The 17868-nt window shown below is 46.2% G+C and overlaps 1 protein-coding gene across 2 annotated transcripts in view; it reads right to left on the reverse strand.

Moving 5' to 3' along the window:
- daam2 (dishevelled associated activator of morphogenesis 2) overlaps positions 1–15666 on the reverse strand; it is a 121613-nt gene extending 105947 nt beyond the window's left edge. The window contains exon 1 of one of the 2 annotated variants that reach the window (XM_088907593.1): positions 15496–15666. The gene's annotated coding sequence lies outside the window, so the exon portion shown is untranslated. The remainder of the gene's footprint in view (positions 1–15495) is intronic. The other variant, XM_088907584.1, reaches the window with a different exon arrangement.
- Between the last annotated feature and the right edge of the window lie 2202 nt (positions 15667–17868).

Here is a 17868-nt window from a genome sequence, read left to right on the forward strand (position 1 = left end):
CTCAAGAAAGAGCAAGTTTACAAGACCATGGCTTTGATACTGCTGAGTATCAAAGACCCATGCAGGGATTGCAGACATTATTCTTCACAGCAGTTCAGCTATTTAATAACTTCACAGTCAGAACCATAATCTAACCATTTTTCAGATGTACACAGCTGTTGACACAGGGATAGTGTCTGTAAACCCTGAAGTTTCCAGCTCTCTGACTATTCTTGCCCAAAGCTTGGTCCAGGGGACAGCTGGGACAGCTTTCCAATCAGTCTCATGACTCTAGTTCCTTCCATTTTTCCTATTGTCAGAGGTCCCACTTTCCTTAATGGACATTTTAACTGAGCTAAACGCATTATTGATGATTATAATCATCTCTTGAAAAGCTGCAAATCTCAAATAACTCCATGGGACGCTCCGACACCTCCATCTGCTGAAACAAATGTAAAGGCTTAAGCAGAACTTTTCTTCAATTAAGGGTTCAGGTTCATTCTGTTTCAATCTTTTACCTAAACAAATGTTCCTAGAGTTTACAAAGGCAGACAAAAATCCGTTTTCAGACACTAACGTCTCAACATGAACACACTACAGAAATACTTTGATCCCTGCCAGACCACACAGGGCGCAAGCAAGGCACTGTCAAGAGTGGGGACAGAAGCTGCTGCAAACGCATGTGCCCCACCAGCACAACAGCATCAGGGCTTCGGCTGACCATGTGAGCTTCACTCAAGGGCACCCATGATGCAAGCTCTTCGGGGATGGTGGGCTGAAGGTGGCTTGAAAAATAACATGCCAATCGGTCTGGGGGAAAACAATGAGCCTCAATCAAGTGACCTTTTAGTCCATTTATCCAGCTAATTTCTGATCAGGGCACTGTGCGCTGTGCGTGCCTGCACTGTCAGCAGCAGAGGAAAGCAGATCAGGGGAGGTGACGCTAACAGCCGCTGCGTGATTAATGATGTTTGGAACAGTGCTACCTCAAGCAGATCCAAAGTCACTCACACAAAAATGCACATTGGCTCAGGCAGAAGGATTAGCAAAGCGTTTTACAACTGAAAAATTATCTTAGAAACTGAGTCAGACAAATGTGTTGTGAAAACTGTGGTCCAAAATGTGGTACTATCGCCAAAGTTCCTATGAGCAACAATATAATAGCCAAGAGGGCGGTAAACAGGTTTCACGGGACCACTGTGTGTGTCCACGATGACCTGCAAGCATCCTCTGGCAGACTCAGTGTTAGTGCCCTTCGGTGTTTGCGGTGTTCCCCATGGCTCCATTTATGTACCAAATTTCATTACTCCTCCGTACCCTGTTTTCAAAACAGGACAGTTTCACTGGAGGCACAAAGTTTTCTTTATCTATTTTCTTTCTCTATGCTTAATTACACCCAATTACTTTTGAAAATGTTTTATGGTATCTAATATGCCATATACTTTTTTTAGAAACAAATCAGTGTTTAATTGCTAACATGAATAATGTATAGGATCACTGTACTACAGTATATGCCTGAGGTCAGGGACTAACTGATCATCAAATCTTTTCATTAAAAAGTAGATACAAAAGAATTGTATATTTTATCCAATATTAATTTTCCATTTCACATACAAAGGTAACATGTGTGAGACCATTTTAATAAAGACATCCAAATATCTTTTGAGATATTTGAATCAGACCAATATACAGAGATAAAACAGAGCAATGTATCTGAGTCAGACTGACAGATACTGTATATCTACAGTACATTTTTTTAAATGATTCAATACTAAGCATCACAATGAGGAATACCACAAAGAGCAATAAGAGATCTTGAAACAATGAGCAAAAGTGAGTCATTATTTTCCTGTGAAACCTTAGAGAAAAATATCAGACATATTCTATTCTGAAATCTTTTCTGTCTATGGGCTAGCTTTTTTGTTAACCGATTTTAATGTGTCATTGGCTGCTGATGAGCAGCTACTCTAGCAGCCCTGCCTTCTTACAGTTTACCGAGCTGCACCAAGTCTGCAAACACCACACCTTACCGAATGAGCTGACTGCACAGTATCCAGCGCACAGAGAAACAGTGTCCACATATAAACCGACGTGAAATACAATTAAGGTACAGAAATTTTTTTTATTTTTTGAAAATTTGAATTGGCATGATCTATTTCGGCTGATACATCAGCATCCCCTGAGGAATCTGCAAATTGTACATAGCTGGAGATTCCCCATGGGATGCTGGCTGGGGGGAGGTTGAAGGCAGTGCCCTCATCATCTCTGACAAGAGAAACAAGGCACCATTTGGTCATAAGAGCAGAAGAAAGGTTACAAATGAGAGGTGGCCATTTGGTCCTTCCAGCGCTTTTGGTTTTTAGTAGTAAATTAATCTGAAGATCCCATCCAGCTGTTTCTGGAAAGAAGTGTATCGGCTTCAACAACAGGGCTGGATCACCTGTTCCACACTCCTCCTGTTCTCAGGTATAAACACACCTCCATGTAAATTCCACTCGTGTCCTCTGGTTTCATTGTTGATTCGAATCACTTCATTTGACTGAGTAAAAGCCTTTGAGGACTCTGAATAATTGTATCAGGTCCTGTCCATCATCCCCCCTGTTCAAGATAGGCATCTGTTCCTTCAGCCTGTCAGTGCAGAAAACTGCCCCGCAGTGCCTGTTCAGCTCTTGCTGTCAGTGCTCAAGTCTCAATGCCAATGCTTCTGGTGTCTTTTGGGCAGCTCTGGTCCACCAAACCCAGCTGCAGGCTCAGCTGAATAATGGCACGGCCCAGATTTGAACAACACACCAGGGGCAGGCTATCCTGGCGCTGGCGGGCCGGTGTGTCTGCAGGTGTTCAAAGCAGCAGCATCAGAAGAGCTGGGAGCTGTTTTTTTTAAATTGGCCCCGTTAAGACAATTATCTAGTTACACTCATTGGAGCCGAGCTGGAATGAGAACCTGCAGGTACTGTACACTGGCCCTCCGGGACCGGGATTGCTCTCCCTTAATTTAGACTACAGAGCTTAATGTGCCCTCTAAACAAACAACCTCTTGGTGGAACCACTCTGCAGTCAGGAAATACAGGTAATTTTTTGATTGTGTTCCAACTGACTAATCAAGATACACGTATGTGGGCTCAGCGCAGTCTGAAAAGAAAACCAAAAGATGCCCCTGAGTCAGAGGGACTTGCCCATCTAAAATAAAGGATTAGATCAGGACAATCTGATCTGGCATAAGGCACAGCAGGATTCAGATAGGATCGTCTCCCTTCGTTTAGCAAGCAGTGAAGTTCGCGAGTGTTCACAATGGCTCCCAGCACACGCAGCCCTTTGCCAAGGGAACAGTTTAATGATGTGTCAGTGGCATGGAAATAACTGACTGTTTCGTGTGACGCAAGATTTTTCTCTCAGGGAGAGAGGGGGCAGGGCTGCTCTGACACTGTCACCAAATGCCGAAAGTCTGGGGGAGTCTGACGCGAGGGACATGGGTCTTGTAGTGGGTTACTCGGGCGAGGGAGAAGTGGACTAAAAGGCACGTTTACTAGGCCAGCTTCTCTAAGGAGGAGTCATTTCAGGGGAGTCTGATCTGGACAGCTTTCAGGAATTAGGAAAAGAAATGTGCTTTGTGCAGACACAGGCTGCTTCAAATTCAAATACATCGTCTCCGTACCCTTTTCATCCTCCGCACCTCGTATTTTAAATAACGAAATGAGTGAAAATGTCTTAGCTGTCTCTCTGCGGGCTCTTTTGATGCCTAATTTATATGCACTCTTTGAGGAAACCGAGCTCCGTCAGCACACGTTCCGTTGCCAAGCCTGACAACCTGACAACCGGCACGGAACGGCTGCTCTCGTCAAAACCCCACCTCTGCAGGTGAAGAGACACTGACGCCAGCACTGCGAGAAAGCCGACGCTTGTCAGACCTGTGGCGTCTCAGCCCGGCCTGCGCTGTCGAAGGGGGGACGAACTGCACTGGGAGCTCGGCAGAGACCGGCCTCTCCTCGCTGGCTCCTGGGAACTGGAGCCCAGGCCGGAGCTCTCACGAACGCGCAGGAATTTTCCCACAATAAAACAAACAAACACAGAGCCGCGCGGGGCGAGAGAAAGGCATCCATCTGCAGGGGGAGCCTTGCGGGGAGCTGGGGCTGCTAAAGACATCAAGACACAAAGGCCCGGACCCCCCTCCTGCACGGAGGGACCTCAAAGGCCTCAACGGCCGGAGTTTCTGCACCACTGATCGCAAGGAAAGAGGCTCACAAACCAGCCCTTGGAAGAAACAAGCACGTCTGTGTCACGACACTGCACAGGAGCTAGTACGTAACTTTGCATCACGGGCGACATTCTGGCTCTTATTTCCTCAGAACTATGGCACTGTTAGGCATAGCTCGCTGATCCTTGCCCCCTAGTTTGCAATACCACACAGCAGCTTTGCCATTGGGAAGCCAGTGTGCCATGGAGAGGGCCCATCTGCTGTGCATTAGCACACACATCTGGGGTCAGAGCCCAGGTGGAGGTGCCATTAGTCTCCAGCAGCCAGGCGCAGAGAGACCAACCAGCTACAGACCACTGCAAGAAAACATGCCACCTCCATAATTAACCACAGACGGGGATATAAATAACCCATTACAGGTGTCATGACCATGAAGAAGCAGGTCAGCACGTCCTATATTCACACCATACGGAGCAGCATTAACAGCCTCGCATAATTTAATACTAACCGTGTAACGAGCCTTGACACAAGCAGAAGAGCAGCTGCTCTGGTGAGGCAGCGTTCTGGAATGGAACACTTGGCACTGCCTCCTAGAGGTGGGAAGAGGGATTGCGGCAGTAGAGGACAAAGTGTGAGAGAATTACCGCGTAGTTCAAGAGGCATTTATGTAGCTCATGAACGGATTAATGACACAGCACGCCTTGTGTGTTTATAAAACAAGCCATCGCTTCTTGAAAAGTATTATGCAGTTAGCATAAAACCTCAAAAAGGGTTAAGACCTTTAAAGACCTTAAACCTGAATTATAAAATTACTATGTTGGCTGATGTCTTTGTCCAAAAGGATTGAGGTTTGTGTCCATTCATACAGCTTCCAATCCAAGCGAAAAACCTTGCTCAAAGCTACAACAGTAGTGTCCCACCTGGTATTTGAACCCACAGCCGTGTAATTACAAGACTAGTGCCCTAACCACTATCCTACGCTGCTGCCACATGATGGGTTAATTGAAGGTTCTTATATCATTCAGCACACAATATAATCATTACACTACATTTCATACCATTTCATACGGCTCCTTTTTAGTCAGTTGAGAATCAACCATTTCCTTAGGCTCCCTGAACCCCTTTCTAAGGCAATGTCCGTGGTATTACGCAGAAGTGCTGGAGTGGTCCTGTGAAAGCTCCACAGCGTTCAGAGCTCTGGATTTCTCGCCACCATGAATCACAACAGCGTATGTGTGACCCTCAGGTAATCAACCTCGAATCAGAACTGTGCCACGTTACAGGACATCCCTCATATTGGGGACACCTAGGCTTACATGATGGCCATAAGGCCACTGTGTGATTAGTGTGTCTCAGTGATTAAACTGACCAATATAACAGCATCATGAGTAAAAAAAGTACATCTAGCAATGTAAGAACAGTTAGAAATGAGAGAAAACCATTTGGCCTCTGTGTGCAGAGTAATACCTCCTGTCTTGATTCAAGGACGTCATCCACGCATTCTTGAAGAAGCCAAGGTATCGGCTTCAACAGCCCAACTGGGTAGCTTGTTACAGACTCCAACAATACTTTGTGTAAAGACATATCCCCCAGTCTAAGTTAAAATGATCGCAGTGACTGTGGTAGTGGTAATTCCATGCATAGGTTTGATTATATTAGAATAATGAATTAATGCATTCACCTTCACAGTGTCCCACAGGAAAAACCCAGAGAGACCAGGGCAAAGCAGAACTACTGTATCTCACAGCATCATTTTAAAAATGAATGTTAGATGTATATTTGACTAATGATCAATGCAGTATCATCTGAGGTTCTATAGAATGTAAACAATGCACCTCTGGATATTCAGTAATGATGGAGTTAGTTTTAGGGTTGGGATAAGGGTCAGAGTTACATTAGTAGGACCGTGACTATGCATCTACAGTACAATAGTCCCTTGATTGAAAGGAAATTAATCACTAATATTTGACAAATCTCTATATAAACACTAAATCGTTAACCAAAACATCTTTGGTTCAGCATAGCAAAAGACTAAATGACAAAATGCAGGAGAGAAGAGTTGCAGAGAGACAGAGAGTTACTGTCACCTACAGTATAAGTACATCACTAATTTCTGACTAGTAAATGTCACTTCCGAGCGACTCGGCTTTTAGAAGCCAGTAAAGCAAACCTGCGCGAAAAATCGTTCCATATGTGACCTGGCTCCCCAGTGAAAGAATAGCTTTGTGCTGAAGTATGCCGCACGCGCCCGGAATGGACCGGGGGATATTAGTGTGAAACCCAAGCCAGGTGCGGGACACTGTGTGGCTGATCCAGGCCGGGCCATGTTTTGACGGTCTCTAATTGTCTGTGACAGAGGGGGAACAGGGGCAGAAACAAGCAGGTCATTGAGAGGGAAGGCGTGGGGGGGGGGGGGGGGGGTATCTGGCAGGAATGCAAAACAAGTTGTGAATTTCTCCAGCTCATTACTGTTAATAGATTCCCAACAGCAAGGCTCTCAAGCAGCCTCCCAAGACTGCTACTAAACGTACGACGACACTGAATAAAGAACACCAGTGTGAATTTGGGGATATCTGCATATGCAGCACCGTATAGGGAGACGTGGTACTCTGAACGGGGCTTGCAGAGAAATGGCATTATTGATTGCTCTGAGCAGAGGAAGACAGGTCTCCTGATTGAGGCTGAGGTTGCGGGCAGCAGAAGCTGTTATACTGGAGCACTGCGAGTATACTGGGCTAGCAGTCCCAGGTAAGATGCTGCTGTTGAACCCTCAAGCGAAGTACTTCACCTCACTTGTTTCAGTGAATTATAAATGAGTACAAATGTAAGCTCTTACCCAGAGCATCAGCCAAGGTAGTTAGTAAGTGCTATAGCAGCAGGATGACCTGAATTACACTCTGGGCTTACATTCAAAATATATGATAATGTGTGAACAACAATAAGCCTACAGACAAAGTGTGAAATATATGAAACCTTTTTGAAAGAAGCCCTCTGGCGATTCTATCCCACAGAGGGACACAATGAGAAGCACTGTATTCAAATATAGGACCAGTGCTGCTTACACTCTGCTTCTGAGTAACAGAATTTTGTAAAGAAGAGTTACCAGTGGACTTTTAAAACTGAACCGGCATTAAAGGTGTGTTTTGTCTACAGAACAAACAGTAACACAGCACTGCAGAGGAATGACATGGGTTATCAGGCTGTGTATAAACATATCCTGCCCACTAACTCAACGCCACTGAGGGAGTGAAGTCCTTCTATGTTCTGCATCAGTCGCTACCTTTCTGTTTTCCCTTTCTTCTACCAGGTAAGCCGACTGAGAACAAATTTACGATAATGACATGGAGACCTATTTATACAACACAGCACTTATTGGAACAATTTGGGGAAAATATCTTATGCAAGTATACAGCGTCTCACCTGGGTTTCAAACCCGCAACCCTCCAGAATCCAGAGCCCTAACCACTTCTTCACACTGCTGCCTTAGATATTCAACTGACACTAAAATCCTCCATTTCCACAACTGCAAATGTCTCCTTGGAAGTCTTCTTATTTGTGAAGTGCATTGGAAGACCCTCAATGATCTGGCGTTGTATGTACAGTAGTATGTATTTGAAACATTAGCGAATAAACACAGGTGGCACAGCGGCACAGTGTTTAGCATTGTTGCCTCAAAGTGCTGGGGCCTGGGTTCAATTCCTAGGGTGCTATCTGCATGGAGATTGAATGCTTTCCCCATGTTTGTGTGAATTTCCTCCAAATGCTCTGATTTCCTCCCACAGTCCAAAGACATGCAGGTTGGTTAACTGGCTTCTGGGAAAACTGGCCCTTGTGTGAGTGTGTGTGTGTCTGCTGTGTCTGCGTGTGCCCTGTGAGGGACTGGGATCCTGTCCAGGGTGTACCTTGCCTTGTGCCCAGCGTTTCCCAGAATGGGCTCCAGGCCACTGTGACCCTGCATTGGATAACCAGTTATTGGATGTGATGTGATATGAAAAGGCACACTTAAAATCAGCCCAAGAAATTCAAAATGACATGACATAGAACAGATAACCATTAATAAAAAGTTCTTACACTTACATAGCGCTTTTCTGGACACTCCACTCAAAGTACTTTACAGGTAAAGGAGACTCCCCTCCACCACCACCAGTGTGCAGCCCCACCTGTATGATGCGAAAGTACACTCACCAAAATCAGCTATCAGTGGGGAGGAGAACAGAGTGATGAAGCCAATTCATAGATGGGGATTATTAGGAGGCCATGACTGGTAAAGGCCAGGGGGGAATTTAGCTAGGACATCGGGGTAACACCCCTATGCTTTTTGAGAAATGCCCTTTGGTTTTTAATGACCACAGAGATTCAGGACCTTGGTTTTACATCTCATCCAAAGGACAGCGCCTACAGTATGTACAATATAGTGTCCCCGTTCCTATGGTAGGGCATTAGGACTCAAACAGACTGCAGGGTGAACGCCCCCTACTGGCCCCACTCTTCAAGCAGCAATCTTAGTTTTTCCCAGGAGGTCTCCCACCCAGGTCCTGACCAGACTCACAGCTCCTAAGCTTCAGCGGGCTGCCAGTTGTGAGCTGCAGGGTGATAAGGCTGCTGGCTCAACATGACATGCTCTGCAGTGTCAACTGTTGCAGTTCTACAGACCCTGCAATCTGAGAGATAGAGCGGCTGATGTTTTGGATGAGGGCTTGCATGGCTGACTGCTAGAGGCGAACTGCAGGCTGTGTACAGGGTAGCATGAGAGCTTCCCTCGGTCTGCGCTGCCTCCTTGCCCTCCCTCTGCCTGCCCTGCCAGCTCCTGTCTGATCAGATCCTGTGAACCAGAGGAATGCACTGCAGAGAAGGAGGTGGAGAGGGAGGCCTGTGTGGTTGCAGGGGAAATGCTACAGGCTGCTATCGCAAACATCATTCCATGGATGGATGAGACCAGCCCGGAGCAGCAGCCAATGGCTTTAAATGAACGGCTGGCACAGAGCCGCATTCCTGGTCTGCTAGGTGTTTTTCAAAGCGATGCCCGGGCTCTGGGCTGTCATCTGATTCAGGGGTTTCAAGGTGAGGAGATTAGATCACAGCCTGATACCTCCCCCCCACAATATTTGCTTTCAATACATGACAGCAACCTGATGCAATTCACAATCACTCACGAGCCATCAAGAAATAGGAGCAGAAACTCAGGAGCTCCTGGAATGATGACATATTCATTTCTCAGGGTAGGAGTCATGTAGGAGGCATTAGGTGGACCTTAAAGCACACGGCACGAGCTAACACAGGTTGCTGCCAAACTCTTTCTTTACAGGTACAGCCTGAAACTCTTCCCAGGCGCCCGGGGAGATGACTTCACCTGCAGCACAATAACAACTTTATCTCTGACATCCATGAGTCACCCCGGTGTGACTCAAGCCACCCCTGATAAATGCCCTATAAAGATAGTGTAACTGTTCAAGTCATGCGCCAGCGTGTCTCTGTGCAGGACATCTTACAATGATCTTCCCAGGCACCTCATTCTTTTTCGTTAATATTGTGTGTCCAAACTAAGTATGATTTTGAGACATGCTGCCAAGATCTCAACTACTTTCTTTAAAAAATCCAAGACAAAAGTGAAGGAGAAATCCAAGTAAAAGATTCCCTACTTGTCAGAATTCTGACCAGTGACAAAAGCAATCGGTTATGACGTAATGCCTCTGAAGCAGAAAGGGCTACTGCACTGGGCACAGCACTAAGCAGGCTGCATTTATTAAGCTGCCTACATCAATATATGTAGATTATAATATTTGGGGCATTGCTGCAATGCCTGCCTAGCCGAGCAAATTGCATGTTATTAATGTGCTTGTAGTAAGCAATATGCTTTGTCATGCCTATGATGGAGCAAATCTTCCATTATATCACAGAAAATGGCAACAGCCAGCCTCTCCCCCAGTGCATGGAGCATCAGCGAAAGTTAGGGCCTAGAATATCTTCACCTCTCCCTTCAGGAATAATCGCCGAGACTGATAAAACTCAGTCAGCTACAGGACGTCCTGATGAATGAACAGCACACTGCTTCATTACGCCCCATCAAAGCGCTCAGTCCTCTCCCCGCGCGCGGGATCAAAGGTGCCCTTTGTGCCTGTGCTCACGCAGCACCTCAAGCTAGTCGGCGGGGCTGGTCGATCACGTGACCACACCTCCAAAGTGGAGTTAAAAAAAAGGAACATGCGCTGAAACAAAGACAGGCGGTGTCTTGGCACACCCTCACCCTTCAAATCAACTTTCGTTTTTCGCTTAAAACATCAGTTTCAACTCAAGCAGGAAGAAAGCCCGGCTGGTCTAAGCCATGTTATGTGCGATGATGAAGAAAGAGAAGGCAGAAGATGCTATACTGTATAAGCTGTGCTATGGGAGTGCACAGTTGTGTGAATCTGCTGGCACAGCTTCTGCCCAGGCAGGTGTAAACGGCCTTCACACACAACTGTAATATGACTGGGAGCCTCCTCATGTCAATACTGTGACCCACAGCAGAGTCCAGAACTGATACTTGAAGGAAGCTCCCTATTTCACAGTGTCTATTCCCTACCATGAGGGAATTAGCCACCAAGTCTCAAGTATACACCCTCTTGTGACTGCGCTAAGAGCTGCTTCAGGGCTGCTGTCCATCAGTCCACTAACAGCTAGCCTCCCACCCTAATGAGGGCGGGGGGTCATGTGCGGGCGGAAACTATCCCAGAAGCACAGGGGCACAGGGGCTGAGATCACATGACCGCTCTCCCCGGAGGAGATGCCAGTCCACCAGGAAGAGACGATAAGAAGGGCTGATCACACCTAGCCAGCATGATTTCAGAAGGTGGGAGGCAAGAGTAACTGGCAAAATGTTCACATAAACAAGGGGAGGATCAGAGCCGGAACAGAGCCCAGGACTCAGCAGAGCTAACCACCGCGGCACTCAGTTCTCTCATGGGGGCTAGAGTTTATATTTGTTATGGCAATGAAATGCATCCAATGACAGCATTTGGAAGCTTGATGCTGTCTGTGGGAGTTCTGTTTCTTCATCAGCTAGTGTGTGCCACATGAACCATGATGGAAGTCCAGGATGCTGATTGTTCGTCAGTGAGCTCGTGCGTGTGTGTGTGTGACTGTGTGAGAGCGTGCACAGAGGCAAGCACGCCCTGCTGGTTTTGCTCTCCCTCCATGCGCACCACACCGACTTGAGCCCCTGCAGTTACTCTGGCGAGCTGGCAGCCAGGCCCCGCAGACGCCAGCTTCTCACCTTGCCCAGCGAGACAGGCAGGACTGGCCGCCAAGGACAACATCTGGCCAGGGGAAGAACCCTGCCTCAGCACCTCTCCCCCAGAACTGCGGCTCCCGGACTCTCCCTGTGGCTGTCCTCCCCAGCAGGCTGGACGTGCTGGAGCACTGGACTGAAACGGGGCGTCACGGAGGCGCAGTGGTTAGCATTGCTCCTGGGGCGCTATCTGTGTGGAGTTTATATGTTCTGCTCCTTTCCTCCCATAGTCCAAAATCATATTAGTAGGTTCGCACGTTTTGTGAAAACTGGCTCTGGTGTGAGTGTGTGTGCCCGTGTGTGCCTGTAAAGCATTAGCATACCATCCAGGCTGTATCCTTGTGCCTCTTGCATGCCAGCAGGATAAAGCTGTTTGAACACAGGTGGATGGATGTAAGAATCCCTGGGGCAGCTCAGGATATGCTGGCACACTGCACCACGCCAGTGGAGTCTTCACATGAGCACACAATAAACACACGACGCACAAAGAGAGGATGGCATGACAATGAGCAAAAAGAACCTCACACCAATAGACACACATCACAGTTCCTTCAATGTTTTTTGAAGGACAAAGCTTGAGAAATCATGTTTTTATAATGAGGTAAAACGCTCTGCATGCCTGCACACAATTTTATTGTGTTTGTGAGGTAGGCTGAGCTTTGTGATTAATACATATTTCATGTTTTTAAATATTTCCATAATTACACTTTCAATATTAATTTATATATTTATAACTATATACTGTATACTGTACATACTCACAAATATATGCAAGCATTGCCACTAGAGCATTTTAATTACCTGCACCAGCGATGGAGCATTTAATAGACCTAGATGGTGTATTGTTTACAAAGCAATATTTACTGCACTGCTGAGCAAATGTCTTACATCTAAGACATATTCATGAGTTAAGTCATGTGTAAGTCATGAGTATCAACAATGCACACAAAACCTCCACCAGCTGTTTGTACTGTTGGGCCTAACAGCTCTGTTAGTCATACAGTACATCTGAGTGGTGAGGAGAAACCAAGCATTACATTTAGCGCTTATTAATTCACACTGGTCAGAATGTGACTGACTCAGACCCTAAGGACACCGGAGTGTGGCGTGAGCCCTGTGATCCAGGTGTCACGGGTTCGAGCCTGGGATATGCCACTAGCTGAGTGTGACTGTCCTCAAGTGGTGGCACATGACTGAGCAGCGCCAGGGGTAGGGTGGGATTAGCCAGCCAGTGATCTCAGAGAGACACGGCGCCCCCTGTGGCCTCCATGGAGCTTGCAGGCCTGATGATTGCCTGGAAGGTAGGCGTGTCAGAGGGGCGTGCCTCTCCTCCAATTGGAGCTGAGCATCCTGTAGGAGGAGCTGTGGTGCCTGTGAGTGTGAGTGTGAGTGGGCTGGAGCAGGGTGTGAGTGGAGATGGGGGAAAACACGGACAAAACAGGTGGGTAACACAAAATACGTTTGGTGATTCTCAGTTTCTTTAAAAAACGGAGTCTTCAAAAGCTTGATCGCAACGTTCTGGCGCACTATGACTGCCGTCATGTCATCCAGGTAGGACTGTACATTGCTAGTGGTGGAGGGGAGTCCCCATTACCTGTAAAGTGCTTTGAGTGGAGTGTCCAGAAAGGCGCTATATAAGAGTAAACAATTAATGTTATGATACATGAGCAGCCAATATAAGTGTATGAATTTCCGTACACTTCCGATCTATCATGAGCTATCATCTTAGAAAACAGTGTGTAGTTTCAGGCGATCACCACAGAATTATGTGGAACAGTGTAGAGTGTCAAACTTTTGCACACAAGCTTGCCCAGTATCATGAGTTTAGCATTCTGGGAAGTTAAAAGGTCAGCCCCACTTCCAGCAAGACCACTGACACACAAATGGGATCGAGCCAAATCAGGAACAATTTATTCACGAGAAGATAGACAGTATGTTTAACGCCCAACTGCTCCAGACACGCAGCCCTTCTGCAGCTGTTGATGTGATCATTAGAAACAAAACAAGTCTCCAAATAAGCTGTCGCGACATAATGCACGTACTGTATGAGCCAGACAAAATGGTATCTTTTGGATCGTACCCACCACTTCCATATACTGTACAGCATAGAGAGGGACGTGATACACAGCATCCAACCCAGAATATTTACAAACAACATCAAAATCCCTCGATTTCAGCTTTATTCTGACTCTCCACAGCAAGCTGTCCCATTCCCTTTGCTCATATAACACTGTTTTACTGGCTGCTTTAATGTTCTTGTGACAATCTTGTTGAGCTGACACCACACCTGCGTGCATTTGCCACTGTCCTCGCATGCAAAACCAAGTAAGACTTTTAGAGACGGACTGATTTTTAGAGACAAAAATACATGCACAGAGCAGGGCGGCTTTCTGAGGTGGACTGTTCCCACCATAAGAATTAAGCGCGGCTTTAAAAACTAAAGATACACAGTAATAAAGAAGAGAGCAGTAAAGGATTTCTTCCAAGAATTCATGGCATCTCTTCTTGTACTTGCACGATTTCAGACGTTGTAAGTTCTTGAAACGACCGAATGGGCTTTGTAAAAGCTGTGAGACAACAAACTTGTTGGTACCGTTTTCTTAAAAAAAAAAAGCATGAAATTTAACCCAGAGTACCATGATATGTAAGCACAAAAAAAGCTTCAGAGATTGCGTATGCTACATGAACACAGCAGGAAATGTTAACCTTATTGCACTGTATTCAATGACCAGGCACAACATCTGTATACAGTATACATATACCATCTATGATGTACTGTACAGTGTATAGTAGGTACAGTATATAGTAGGTACAGTACAGTGAATCCGGGCTGTCCTGCTCTGGTCCACTTGGGCCGCTGTCCAGCACGTTTTATAGGTCTCTTTGAACCCCCAGATTCTTAAGAACAAGGAACGCCTTTCACTTGTCATGTTAAGCCAATAATGAGTCCAATTGGGTAACGACGGGCTCAGATATAAAGAAAACTAGAAACCTTTTGACCCCCCAGGACCGGAGTCGTGCGCCCCTGCTGTAGAGCAGCCCCGGCAGACAGGTACCCAGCTCCTGCCGTAAAGTCTAACCCCGCTTCTCAAGAGACCTGTGTCTTTAAGATGAAATAGCGCCCTCTGCCCAAAGACAACAGAACTGCCAAACGTCAGTCCTAGCAATTCATAAAATACAGAGAAGGGTTCAGGAGCAGAACTCTCCTGCAAGGACACCCTGTGCACACTGCACACGACAACACATACTCACGCTCGACACAGAGGCACACGTGGTGAGGACGGCAAGATCCCACTTGAAATGGGGTGACTGAAATTTGTAAGATGCACAACACGACAAACTGACACCCCTTAAAACTTTAGCTCCGTTTCTCTCCTTTAGCTCACCGACTTGATAAGATCAGTATGGAAAACACACACGGGCTTGTCACATTCTCTCATCCCGAATTCTCTACGAATGCATAAGCAAAGCAACGGCTTGATACGCTGTATTGGGAATTAAAGTGGTCGGTAATTGCATATCTCAACACCATGTTTCCATTCAAAGGTGTCATGAGACGGAAAAAAGGGGGTTCAGCTCTGTTCGGGTCTTCTGACGTTACCCTGAGATCCTCTTTTCAAATCAAGGGTTTAAACTAATGAACACTCTCTGCTAGGTCTGCATGCTTGCCACCGTGCAAAAAATATTTTGCATTTGACGATCGATAAAAAGACATGTAAAGCTGCAATAAAAATAATTTCACATCTCTACTTACTTTAACCTATCACTCGGACTGCAGTTTAAGCGAACTCTACGATACAATGTAACGTCCTTCTGAGGCAAGACACAAGCTGTGGAAATGTGCCACAACCGTGAAAAAAATCTGATTTAAGGAGAGAAATTTGCCCTCTGTCAACACTCAGTCGATTCACTCAACTGCACAAGCTGTCAGCCCCAAATCTCGTTAGTTGGCTACGTTCACTGACTTGGCAGCGTTCTGCAAAATATCTTTTCTAACCTTCGTTACCCCTGGCTAGATAGAAGCAATTCATTTAGAAAGATTTTGTTTCCCACTTACCAGCATTTCACACCAAAACGAGATGGAAATCCGAGCTTGACTGATAACACTGTCCTCGTCGCCTCCACCTCTCCGTGATACGGAGACGGGCGGAGAGAAAGTCGTCCCTTACTCACAGCGAGTACAGCCCCTGCGCTTCCAGATTCATTCAGCCGCCGCGGCTCCGCCAGTGCGACTGAGCGAGCGAGCGCACAAGTGACTTGAGCGTGCGAGCGAGCGCACAAAGCGAGGTCAGTCACAACACCGAACGCCTACCGCCTTAAAGGCGCAGCGCGCTCGAGTGCTGCCGGTGGAGGAACTTGTCACTGCTGTCACTACATGTACTGTATATTGAAGCAGCGCACTAAAATTGCAGAACTGTTTCTCTCAAATAGCATGAATATTAGTAACCCCTTACAGCCTTTACAACGTACACGTTTCAAAAACTGTATTTGTGAATTGCAATCGAGTTTATACGTACAATAACATGTAGAGAAATGTTTTATCGGCAATACCTCATCAATTACAAGGATTCCACATCTCTTTAACAGATTGAGAGGGGCAACTTCACTGGTACATACGTCATTAGGATTCATTACAGAGAAATATTGGTGCATTCCACTGTTGCTAACACACAAGAGACACTGGTTTATATCCACGAATCATTTCCTGTCAAAGAAACAGAACGACGGGTATCGTTGCCTCAGCTCCTAAAGGACCACATTCTGAAAACCGGGATTTACTCAATCTGCTAGGGCGTTTTAGCCCTTACGTTCACCTGCTAGTATGCACAGTCTTTAAATCAACAAACAGGTTAAAAGACTTTTCAAGATTCACAGCTCCAGCTTTTATAAACCTATTACAAATGAGCTGAACAGGAGTTCTGTCACACTTAAGCTATCCCAACGATATATACAGTAAAAGGAGAGACCTTTTTTACATACAGTAGGTTATTTTTGGCATGCGCCAAAGAGTTTGTAACTGAATCCACGCTTTAAAATCTGTTTTCAAACGCAGTGGACGACCTTTATCTCAATTTATTTCAAATAACAGGAACATTTTGAAGAACAACAGTGAAGTTAAGGAGGTGTAATGTGTGAAGTCAGAGACTCGACACAGTTCTGCTGACTCCGTGCGAAAGGTCCTGTATCTCGCCCTCGACTCACTGGTAGCGACAGTCCGCTCGAGACCCCGTCGCCCTGGAGAAGGCTGACCTTTAGTGTGGTACGATTCTTACTAATATTGTGACAACGCCAGCGGCGGAAGAGGATTGTCTTCCTTTGAAAACCCGCAGACCTGCGCAGCACCCTCAGGAAGGGAGGCTCGCTGTACAGGAGCCATACACTGCTGCCTCAAGATCCCTGACGCGATGAGCCAGCGGAAGGGAAGGCACCGCTCTCTCAGCACACACACACACATTCGCCCCAGATGAACATTCACTTAGAAGAAGTATACTCTCTTCTCAACGAAGAAATGTGCAAAGTTTCTTAAATACAATGGTGGAATCACATTTAAATTAACTTAGTGCTGGACCTGCTCCATCAACATGTTTCAATGGAAAGAGCAGCATTGAGGAGTGGATACTTACAGATGTGAGAAAATTGAACGCCACTAAGAGTGATAACGATAATGCGTTCGATGGTCTTGCATCTGGTCTCTCCAGTACTGCACAGCGCACAGCACACAGTCTGTCAGCAAGTGGAAGGATATTTAAAAGTAAGAGCAGGAGGCATACTCATTTACACAAAGAGTGGTGGGAGTATGGAACAAGCTACCGAGGCATGTGGTTGAAGTCGATACCCTAGTTTCTTTCAAGAGATCTATTGATTAATTATCTGCTAATTATAGTACCAAACTGATGGGTTGAATGGCCTCCTTTTGTTTGCAGTTCAATATAGAGTGAGTTTCAATAGCAACTGAAGGCTGGGGGTTTACTTCTTTTCACTGGTAAAACAGTGACCCCTGTAGCTTTATGCTTTCAGTAGTGTTAATAAGTTAAGGGCAATAGTGTGACACTCACAGCAAGTCCATGGCTAGAGAGGGAGACGCAAGGCAAAGAGCTAACTTACCAGGGGACAGCTCATACTGCACGAGAAATCAAAGTGTTGCATCGGAAGAACAGAGAACTGTGGGGTTTTTTTGCAGAATGCCAAAGACAAAAAATGTTCTTTTGTCTTGTCAGTTAACTGCTGTAAGTTCTGCTGTGGGGCTTCTGCATATTGGGTTTGAACATGGCACCAGGGTTCACAACACTAAAGCAACACGTGAGCTCCAAGCCTCTTGCTGGAGGGTCTGACATGAAGCAAAACCGAGATGGAAGGACAGGATCTGGGGAGCAAGAAGCCGGAAAAATGTCACCTTTCATCATGATTCAGGGCTGGAGGAAGCCTGCTG

This window comes from Atractosteus spatula, chromosome 2 (genome assembly GCF_055471065.1).
Source record: "Atractosteus spatula isolate fAtrSpa1 chromosome 2, fAtrSpa1.hap1, whole genome shotgun sequence".
Classification (NCBI taxonomy): Eukaryota; Metazoa; Chordata; class Actinopteri; order Semionotiformes; family Lepisosteidae; genus Atractosteus; species Atractosteus spatula.